We start from the raw sequence: 11,291 nt of genomic DNA, 5'->3' as shown, positions 1-11,291 counted from the left end.
AGCATGTTTTCAATGGAGCATACTCATATTTGCGTAGAAGGATCTGTAAAGAAGTGAGTCTTTCTTTTGAATTTGATGAACAAGAAGATGAGTTCATAATGATTATGCTTTGAGATCAAATCAAAAACTAGGGTTTGTAAAAAAAATGCAACGAAAGGGATGCACAAAAGAGAGAGAAAGAGAGAAAAAGAGGGAATGAAGATGAAGCGGGTTATTTAAATGATTTGAAAATAAAGAAATCATTATGCATTTAATGAGAAATGACATTAGGAGAGAGAACACGGTAAATGAAATGATTTAACACAGTTACCTAGGTCGGCGTCTTTTCAACTACACGCTTTGTACTAACCGTACAGACACGCGTTCACCATCCGAAAATGGATGACAGCTGTAATTTTCCTGAATAGACTTTACGCCTTCTGATTCTGATCACTGCTTCTGATTGTCATTCTTTAGAAATGATCTAGTTCTGATAGGATCATCTTTCTTTCCAAGGATCACATCTTCTGAGTGAGCTGATGCAAGTCTAGGTGATCTTCTGACTGTTGGCTCTTCAGAAATCCTGAGATTCTCTAAAGATGCAGCAACTTGATCTTCTGATCCATTGCTTCTGAGACTGCCAGCTTCTGCAGCTTTGCTTCTTGGTTCTTCAACTTCTGAGATATCAATATCAAAATCTGCAAAATTCTCAAACTGCTTTGGTTTTTCAAGACCAAGCTTATCATCAAACCTGATATTGATTGATTCTTCTACAATCAATGTTTCAGTATTGTACACTCTGTAGCCTTTAGAGCGTTCAGAATATCCAAGAAGGAAACACTTTTGTGCTTTAGAATCAAACTTACCAAGATGATCTTTAGTATTCAGAATAAAACATACACATCCAAAAGGATGGAAATATGAAATGTTGGGCTTTCTGTTCTTCCACAATTCATAAGGAGTCTTATTTAGAATAGGTCTTATAGAGATTCTATTCTGAATATAACACGCAGTGTTTATTGCTTCTGCCCAGAAATGCTTAGCCATATTGGTTTCATTGATCATGGTTCTGGCCATTTCTTGTAGAGTCCTATTCTTTCGCTCTACAACTCCATTTTGTTGTGGAGTTCTAGGACAAGAGAAATCATGGGCAATACCATTTTCTTTGAAGAACTCCTCAAAGAATTTGTTCTCAAATTCACCACCATGATCACTTCTGACCTTTATGATTTTGCACTCATTCTCAGATTGGATCTGAGTGCAGAATTCAAAGAACACTGAATGAGACTCATCCTTGTTTCAAGAACATTACCCATGTCCAGCGGCTATAATCATCAACGATGACTAATCCATATTTCTTCCCTCTGACAGATGCTGTTTTGACTGGGCCAAACAGATCAATGTGCAAGAGTTCTAACGGCCTTGAGGAAGAAACAACATTCTTAGACTTGAATGCAGGTCTGGAGAACTTGCCCTTCTGACATGCTTCACAAAGAGAATCTGATTTGTATTTCAGATTTGGGAGTCCTCTGACCAGATTTAGTTTGTTAATCTGAGAAATCTTTCTCAAACTAGCATGACCTAATCTTCTGTGCCAGACCCATTTCTCCTCAGAAACAGACATAAGACAAGTTACCTTCTGCTTCTCAAGATCAGAAAGATCAATCTTATAAATGTTGTTCTTTCTCTTGCCTGTAAATAGGATTGAGCCATCCTTCTGACTTACAGCCTTGCAAGACTTTTGATTGAAGATTATATCATAACCATTGTCACTTAATTGACTTATGGACAATAAGTTATGCGTTAATCCTTCAACAAGAAGTACATTAGTTATGGAAGGAGAGTTACCAAGACTTATGGTTCCAGAGCCAATGATTTTGCCCTTCTGATCTCCTCCAAACTTGACTTCTCCACCTGGTTTAAGCACCAGGTCTTGGAATGTAGACCTTCTTCCCGTCATGTGTCGCGAGCACCCAGAGTCCAGGTACCATGACATTTTGCTTTTTGTCCTCTTTGCCGCCAAGGATATCTGCAACAGAAATTATCTTCTCCTTAGGTACCCACAATTTCTTGGGTCGTTTCTTGTTAGTTCTCCTCAAGTTCTGATTGAACTTGGGTTTAGCAAAATATTTAACAGGAGGAACATCATGATATTCTTTAGGTTTGTCAGCATGATATTTCTTAGGATGTGTCACAAGCTTCTTGGTGTGAACAGTGTTAAACTTCTGTGCATGTGAAGTGAGCCTAATATCATGTGCATGGCCATATTTGAAATGATCATACAATTGCTTGTATGTGATCTTCAGATCCTCAATAGGTTCAAATTTATGTGAGGTATCACCCTCATAGCCAAAACCAAACCTTCTGTTTCCAGAAACACCATATATCATAGAAGCAAGATGACTTCTGCCAATACTTCTAGATAAGAACTTTCTGAAGCTCGAGTCATATTCTTTTAGAATATGATTTATGCTAGGAATGGATTTTTCTGTTTCAGAAGGAGATCCACTATCTTTGGATAGATTTAAAACTTTTTCCTTCAGTTCAGAATTTTCCAATTCCAGCTTCTTAGTTTCAAATTCAAACTGCTTTTTCAGCTTTTTGTATTTGATACTAAGATGAGCCTTGAGTTCCAGAAGTTCTGTTAAACTGGAAACTAACTCTTCTCTAGATAGTTCAGAAAATACCTCTTCAGAATCTGATTCTGATGTAGATTCTGATCCATCATCTTCTGTAGCCATCAGCGCAAAGTTGGCTTGCTCTCCTTCAGAGTCTCATTCTGATTCTGATTCAGAATCATCCCATGTTGCCATAAGACCTTTCTTCTTATGAAACTTCTTCTTGGGATTCTCCTTCTGAAGTTTTGGACACTCGTTCTTGTAATGTCCAGGCTCATTGCACTCATAGCAGACAGCCTTCTTCTTGTCAGATCTTCTGTCACCAGAAGATTCTCCTCGTTCAAATCTCTTTGAGCTTCTGAAGCCTCTGAACTTCCTTTGCTTGCTCTTCCAGAGTTGGTTTACCATTCTGGAGATCATGGACAGTTCATCTTCTTCTTCAGATTCTGATTCTTCAGGATCTTCTTCTCTAGCCTGAAAAGCGTTAGTGCATTTTTTAACATTAGATTTTAATGCAATAGACTTACCTTTCTTCTGAGGCTCGTTTGCGTCCAGCTCTATTTCATGGCTTCTCAAGGCACTGATAAGCTCTTCCAAAGAAACTTCATTTAGATTCTTGGCAATCTTGAATGCAGTCACCATTGGACCCCATCTTCTGGGTAAGCTTCTGATAATCTTCTTTACATGATCAGCCTTGGTGTAGCTTTATCCAGAACTCTCAGTCCAGCAGTTAGAGTTTGAAATCTTGAGAACATCTTCTCAATATCTTCATCATCCTCCATCTTGAAGGCTTCATATTTCTGGATTAGAGCAAGAGCTTTAGTCTCCTTGACTTGAGCATTTCCTTCATGGGTCATTTTCAATGACTCATATATATCATGGGCAGTTTCCCTGTTAGATATCTTCTCATACTCAGCATGAGAGATAGCATTCAGCAAAACAGTCCTACATTTATGATGATTCTTGAATTCTTTCTTTTGATCATCAGTCATTTCTTGCCTTGTAAGCCTTACGCCACTGGCTTTCACTGGATGTTTGTAACCATCCATCAGAAGATCCCATAGATCAGCATCTAGACCAAGAAAGTAACTTTCCAGTTTATCTTTCCAGTATTCAAAGTTTTCACCATCGAATACTGGTGGTCTAGTGTAACCATTGTTACCATTGTATTGCTCAGCAGAGCCAGATCTAGATGCAGTTGGATTTGTTTGAACTTCACCAGCCATCTTTTACTGAAGCGTTTTTCTCTTCCTGAATCTTTTCTAAACACGGTTAAGTGCTTGCACCTTAGAACCGGCGCTCTGATGCCAATTGAAGGATAGAAAAACACTTAGAAATGGGGGGGGGGGGGGGGGGGGTTTGAATAAGTGTAGTCTAAAAACTTGAACGATAAAAACAATTTGCACAGTTATTTTTATCCTGGTTCGTTGTTAACTAAACTACTCCAGTCCACCCCCACGGAGTGATTTACCTCACCTGAGGATTTAATCCACTAATCGCAACAGATTACAATGGTTTTCCACTTAGTCCGCGACTAAGTCTTCTAGAGTATCCTGATCACAACCTGATCACTCCAGGAACAAATGCTTAGACACAAGCTAAGACTTTCTTAGAGTATCCTGACCACCACGTGATCACTCTAATTACAACTGCTTAGACACGAGCTAAGACTTCCTAGAGTATCCTGATCAACACTTGATCACTCTAGTTACTTACAAATGAATGTAATCAAATAAGAGTTTTACAATGCTTCTGAAAAGCTATAATCACAACAGTGATATTTCTCTTAACGTTTAAGCTTAATCTCACTAATATATTACAACAGCAATGTAGTGAGCTTTAATGAAGATGAAGTTTCTGAGCTTTGAGTTTGAACAGCGTTTCAGCAAGTTAATTGTTAGCAAATCGTCAACCTTGCTTCTCATCAGAACTTCATATTTATAGGCACTTGAGAAGATGACCGTTGGGAGCATTTAATGCTTTGCATATTCCGTACAGCATTGCATTTAATGTTTCACGCTTTTGTCAACTACCTCGAGCCTTGTTCACGCTCTGTCTACTGACGTTGCCTTTAATAGCTTCCAACGTTCCTTTTGTCAGTCAGCGTAGCCTGCCACCTGTACTTTCTTCTGATCTGACGTTTGTGTATACAACGTTTGAATATCATCAGAGTCAAACAGCTTGGTGCATAGCATCTTCTTGTCTTCTGACCTTGAAGTGCTTCTGAGCGTGATACCATGAGAACTTCAGTGCTTCTGCTTCTGATCTCAAGTTCTTCTGATGCTTCCATAGACCCATGTTCTGATTCTGCCTTGACCATCTTCTGATGTCTTGCCAGACCATGTTCTGATGTTGCATGCTGAACCTTCTGAGACAAAGCTTCTGAGCGCTGATTTGTGCATACTCTTTATATATTTCCTGAAAGGGAAATTGCAATGTATTAGAGTACCACATTATCTCACACAAAATTCATATCCTTGTTATCATCAAAACTAAGAATATTGATCAGAACAAATCTTGTTCTAACACCTCTGAGCTGCGAGAGTGAACGTGGCTTCGGCCAATCTAATATTGCTAGTATTTTTTCTGGATCAGGGGTCACACCACTTAAAGAGATAACATGGCCTAGGTACTCAACTTTAGGAACTGCAAAAACACACTTAGAAAGTTTTGCAACAAACTTATTTGAAGCAAGTAGGTCTAAAATCAAGGTTAAGTGAAGTAAATGATCAGAATAAGAATTGCTGTAAATTAAAATATCGTCAAAGAAAACAAGAACAAACCGTCGTAGATAAGGTCTTAGAAGGTCATTCATCGCTGATTGAAAAGTACTAGGAGCATTAGTTAAGCCAAAGGGCATTACCAAAAACTCATAGTGCCCATCAAAAATTTTGAATGCCGTTTTATGAGTATCTTCGGGTACAACCCTAATTGGATGGTAGCCTGACCGTATGTCAATCTTTGTAAACAAAGTAGCAGAACCCAACTCATCAATGAGCTCATCTATAGTAGGGATAGGGAATCGGTCTCGGATTGTTACAACATTTAAAGCGTGATAGTGAACACAAAACCGCCACGAGCCATCTTTTTTTCGAACTAGGAGCACCGGTGAGGAGAAAGGGCTAGTGCTAGGTTTGATGATACCTTCTGACAGCATTTCGTGGATTAGGGTAGTTATGGCTTCTTTTTGGGAGTGAGGGTAGCGGTAAGGTTTTACATTGATTAGGGTAGTGTTGGGATTTAGAGGGATGTGATGATCATGTGGTCAAATAGGGGGAAGGCCATGTGGTGGTTGGAAAACTGTTGGATAAGATTTGATAAGAGCATCAATCTCTGGTGGGGTAGATTTTGGTTGGATTATGTTTGGTTGGGCTGGGCTGGTTAGACTTGGGTCGTTTGAAGGTTGATAAATTAAGAGATGCATGGAAGCAATTGAGTCTGTGTGTAAAAGATGATGTAGTTGGGTAAAAGTTGGAGAGGTTGGGATCTGGTTAGAATCACCTTTAATAGTAAGACTTTTATCTTCATAGGTGAAAGAAATTTCAGGAATAGAAAAATCAGCAACTATTGGGCCAAGGGCGCGCAACCATTCCATTCCCAATACAACGTCAGCTCCCTCAATTGGGATTAAGTAAAAGGGAATAATGAATAAATGATCTTGGAGTGTGATTGGGACTTGAGAACACAAACCAGAACATTGTAATTTAGAGTCGTTTCCCACCATGACTGAAAAATTAGGAATGGGAGTGTTGGGAATCTTGAGGTGATTTGCAATCCTTGGTTGAAGAATGTTATGAGTGCTTCCCGTGTCTATTAGGACTGTCACGATTAGCCCATCAAGTAATCCTTTGAATTTTAATGTTTTTGGGGAAAATTGACCACTTGCATCTTGTGGTGAAAGCTGAAAATAGGTTTCTTCAAGTGATGGATTATCAGATGCATCCTCTATGGATGGAGGAATGTCAAAATTATCCTCGTTGGCAGCAACATAAAAATCATCATCAATCATAAGTAACAAAATTTTTCCATTTGCACATTTATGACCTGGAATAAACTTCTCGTCGCAATTAAAACAAAGCCCTTGGGCTCGCCGTTCGGCCTGTTGTGCTGGGGTGATTCGTCGTATAGGAAAACGTGATGTGTTAGTTGTAGGTTGGGAAACAACAATAGGTTTTGAAATCGCTGGAGCAGGGGTTTTGGGAATTGAAGTTTGGGGAAATGAAGGGTAGGTTGGGCTTTTGAACTTGGGTTTGGAGTCTTTAATTTTTGCCTCAATAAGTTTTGCTAATCCCACCGCATGAGTGATAGAAAAAAGTCGTTGCACAGCTAATTCATTGCGTATTTCTGGAATTAATCCGGAAATAAAACAATTCAAAATTGCATCGGGAGGCAAACCTATCACACGGTTTCCTAGTTTCTCAAAGCTGGCTTGGTATTCAGCAACTGAACCATGCTGTCTAAGTTTAAATAATTGAGCTTGATGATTTTCATAAGTCGAGGGTCCGAAACGTAGTTCCAAAGCTCTTGAGAAAGCTTCCCAAGTGGTAAGTTCGTTGCTTTGAAACATCCACTTATACCAACCAAGAGCATCTCCTTTCATATAAAAAGCTGCCATAGGTAAACGATTCTCAAGGGGAATATTATAAAATGCAAAAAATTGTTCAGCTTGGAAAATCCATTCCAACACATCAGTACCATCAAAGTTGTTAAGCTCAATTTTTGGATGTCTAAAACCAGAATTTTGATGTGGGGGGTTAGGGTATGAGCTGTATGGGGCTGGAATATTGGGATATAGGTAAGAAGTGTAGAGGGGTGTTACCGTGCTGGGCTGTGGTAAAGAAGTGTAAAGAGGGGTTTGTGGTTGTGTTAAGAAAAGTGGGGGCTGTGTATAGTTTGCTGGGAATGGGTTTGTAAAACCTGTTGTATAAGGGTAAAAGGCAGAGTTGGTAGAAAGGATGGTAGGGGTGGGGCGTGTGAAAGAGGGTTGTGGGGGTGGTGGTGGAGAGTAAAGTTGTGTGGAAGCAAGGGTGGAGTTGATTTGGGTGGAGGGTGACGTGAAAGGCATGTGAGGAGTAGGTATGGTTGTTGAAAAGGGAGTAGATCTAGGTGTGGATGTAGGGATAGAAGTGGAAAAAGGGACAGATCTGGGTGTTGATGTGGGTGTTGGTGTAGGGATAGAAGTGGAAAAAGGGACATATCTGGGTGTTGGTGTAGAGTTAGATCTGGGTGTTGATGTGGGTGTTGGTGTAGGATTAGATCTGGTGGTGGCAGCAGCTGCACTCATTGCTGCAAATTGTTGAGTCATGAGGGCTGTAAGAGCTGCAAAGTTGTTGTTCATGGCTGTCTCTAGATTGTTATGGTTGCTGGTGATTTGGCCTAGCTGTAAAGTTACAGCTTGATTATTAGCTTCCATGGAAGATTCAAGGTTTTCATGGGTTGTAATGAGGCTTTCAATCCGATGATTTGTGGCTTGGAGGGTGTCCTCTATGTCTTTGGGTGTGGAATTTGTTACTTTGGGAGGCATGGAGAAGGTAAATGAAAGCACCAAATGATAAGTTGAGTTTTGCTACTACCATAAACTAGGGTTTTACTCAAAGAGATGAAGATAAAATTTAAGAAAATAGAAACATATTTTAATTCAGCATGCTGTAAGAAGAGGCAGCAGCACCTTAAATACAAAGCATAACATATGGGCCTTGGACAATAATCTGGTTGAGCCCATTTGGAGGAAATATAATAAAACATAAACTTAAAAATTAAAAGCTTAGTCCATAATATAATCTTGCTGCCATATGGGCTTCTTCACAATTCTGTTGGGCCTATCATTTATAGTCGTCATCACCATCCCAAAAGTAGATCGGCAATGCATAGATCAAGTGACCAATGATGCGGTAATAGGAGGGTGCCAATGTGTAATGCGGCACCGGGATGAAACTGAACCGCCATCTGCAGGTCTCGGCAGGTAGTACGTGATGAAAAAGTACCCAACTTTATCATAGGGGGATCATGGTGCCGTCATGACCATCAAAAGATAAGTTATTCTTCTCTTTTTCGCTAATCACAAGTCGTTGTGCTTCTAAATTTCCTTCTAATTTGCATTCATTGAGTTTGCGAAGGCCCAACATAGTATGATTGTGTGTGTTGCACCCCAAAATTTGCCCATCTTAATTTATTTATAATTGGCTTAAGTTTCACATTCATTTGCATACCTTCATTAGGTCATCTAACACTCATGCATTCATTTAATCAATAACATTGACAAGGGATCAAGGATCATGAAACAAATCATGGTCTCATATAGATTTTGGTACAAGCTTATTTATTTCTTCAAAAAAAAAAGCTTTATACTTTATCAGGAGATGAATTAATGGCCAGATGTTTCTTCTTATGATTAAGGATTTCTATGTACGGATTAGTTCCGAAATTGGTAGGAGGCTTATTTGATTGCATACAAAGTATTGTCAGAAGAGATGTTGGTGGATTTCCTTTCTATCAAGATAAATTTTATTCTCATCAGGGTTGCTTCAATTGCAAGTTGACTCAAATGTTGAGAATTAAAGTTAGAAGCCCATCAAGAAGTTCATTCATGTTCAAATATTTAATCTAGCTTCTAAATGTGATCGAGCAAGCCAAGGTCAATTCATGTGGTTTTTTGTTATTCAAGTCAAGCTCACAAGAAGAACATCATTCAACAAAACCAAAAGAGAACTTGAATTTTGGAAAGAAAAAAAATACATGTTCAGACTTCATGTTTGAGAAGGATAACCTTGCATTACAAATTCAATACATTTCAAAGACTTATTTCAATCCAATTACAAGAGAGTTTTCACAGTTGGAGCACATTACAATCCATCACAGTGTTCATTACACCTTGAATTAACTCCTAAAGTCCAAAATTCTACATGTTCAAAAAAAGAAAAAAAACAATAAAACTTGCTGCAACTATCACAATTTAGCATCATACAGCCATTACAAGACCTCCATTCATGCTATATACTTGCTGCCAGACCAGAGGCGAACGTGTTGCGAGCCGACACAATGATACGTCGTTAACAGCAGTCCTGCAATACAAAAATACCACCTGCAAATCAACCGCAAAACCAGAGTTCATAAATTTAACATTGAATAACAAACTGTTAACCCTCCAACAGAATCACAACTGTCAATAACCATTCCCTAACAGTCCCCCAAACTTTCAACTGACTGTTAATAGAATTGTAACCTCCCACTAACAGTTTTCATAACAACCTAGTACTAATTCATAACTAACTTTTCTAACCCTTCAACCAATAACTAACTTACACTCAACACACATTTCAACACTAACAGTTTTCATAACCTCCTAACAGAATTCAGTTATTATTCCCTAACAGTTTCTAACCTATAACAGAAATAACTACCAACTAACAGAAACAGATCCCTAACTGAAATCTAACAGAAAATTCAGGGAAGAGCTAACCTTTGAACCTCTATATAATCTTCAGCCACCACTCTGTTCAAGCCTCCATTTTTTCCTCCACCATTTTTGTTCACTCACCCCATTTTCTTCACCATTCTCAGATTCCCCTCTCTCAATTCATCATTTTCCCTCTCCAATTCATCTTCCAAAAATCATATCTTCCACTCTGCACTATTTCTTCTTCTCCCTCGATTCTTCATTCATCATCACCTTCACTTCTCTCATCTTTCTCTGCAAGCTCCTCCATTTTCTTCCCCCATCTTCTTCATTCACTCTCATCACCAATCCTCACTTCACACACCAGAACCTTCACCCGTTTCACCTCTGCGACCCCCATCGTCATCATCTTAAGTTGTTCAATCTCTGAATCATCTCCCAATACTCCATTGCTCTCACCTTCAATCAAACATATCTCCAATCATCTGCAGAAGCAACAATCTTCATCATCACGCAGCGACAACAACCATAACAAGTCATTCAGAAATCAAAAAAAGAAAAGTGAATCGGATGAACACAAGCAAAAGATTAAGGCGAGCGCTTACTTGAGTCCCTCGAATTCTCGGTAACCTCAATCAATCGTCTCAGAACCTCATCAACCAAACGCATCATCAACACTTCAATCTTTGTCGCGTCTTCGTTCTCATCGCAAATACGATTCAACAATCTCCATGACACTCATCCCGAATCTGTGCCCACAACAACAACGTTCATCATCTCCATCGCATAAACTAGTCATCCGTTCGTGATTGCATCGAGTTGAGATACACGAGAGGGGAGCGTGACCGAAGAGAATTCATCGGAGAAGAAGTCTGAGTCGCCGCCGTCGTCGTTGTTGAAGGAGAGTGAGAGAGGCGAGAGCGATGTTAAGCTGAGGAGTCGCAACAGGTAAAACCCTAATTTCCCAATTTCGTTTATCTTCTTCTTTTGTTAATTAATCTTTTTTTTTTTTGTTTATTATTATTTTGCATGATAACAATAAAAATCTACAATAAAGATCTAAGCTATCTTGGGCCGAATTCCCTTCCTAATCTCACCCCCTTAAGCCCAATGTCACACTCAGTTTTTAGACTGTAAGGAAAATTTGTAACTAAAACACCTTTGGGCCAAGTTCCAGGGCCTGCGCCCAGTTGCTCTTCATCACCTATTTTTAGGCTTGCACCCCCCTGTCTCCTTCTTAATTAATTAACAATTTAAATTTTAATTAGATTTTTTGTCATTTCTTTTAGTAATAAAAT

At 39.1% G+C, this 11,291-nt stretch overlaps 1 long non-coding RNA gene across 1 annotated transcript; it reads right to left on the bottom strand.

Moving 5' to 3' along the window:
* Nucleotides 1-8,737: 8,737 nt before the first annotated feature.
* Nucleotides 8,738-10,983, bottom strand: LOC131646031 (uncharacterized). Its single transcript, XR_009297260.1, has 3 exons — nucleotides 10,599-10,983; nucleotides 10,057-10,478; nucleotides 8,738-9,678 (listed from the first exon to the last, which is right to left on the bottom strand). It is a non-coding gene; the product is annotated as an uncharacterized LOC131646031 (long non-coding RNA).
* Nucleotides 10,984-11,291: the final 308 nt, after the last annotated feature.

The sequence above is a fragment of the Vicia villosa genome, linkage group LG2 (genome assembly GCF_029867415.1).
Source record: "Vicia villosa cultivar HV-30 ecotype Madison, WI linkage group LG2, Vvil1.0, whole genome shotgun sequence".
In the NCBI taxonomy this organism is placed as follows: domain Eukaryota; kingdom Viridiplantae; phylum Streptophyta; class Magnoliopsida; order Fabales; family Fabaceae; genus Vicia; species Vicia villosa.
The sequence above is the reverse complement of the archived record's forward strand: the minus strand, read 5'-3'. Positions and strand labels throughout refer to the sequence as shown.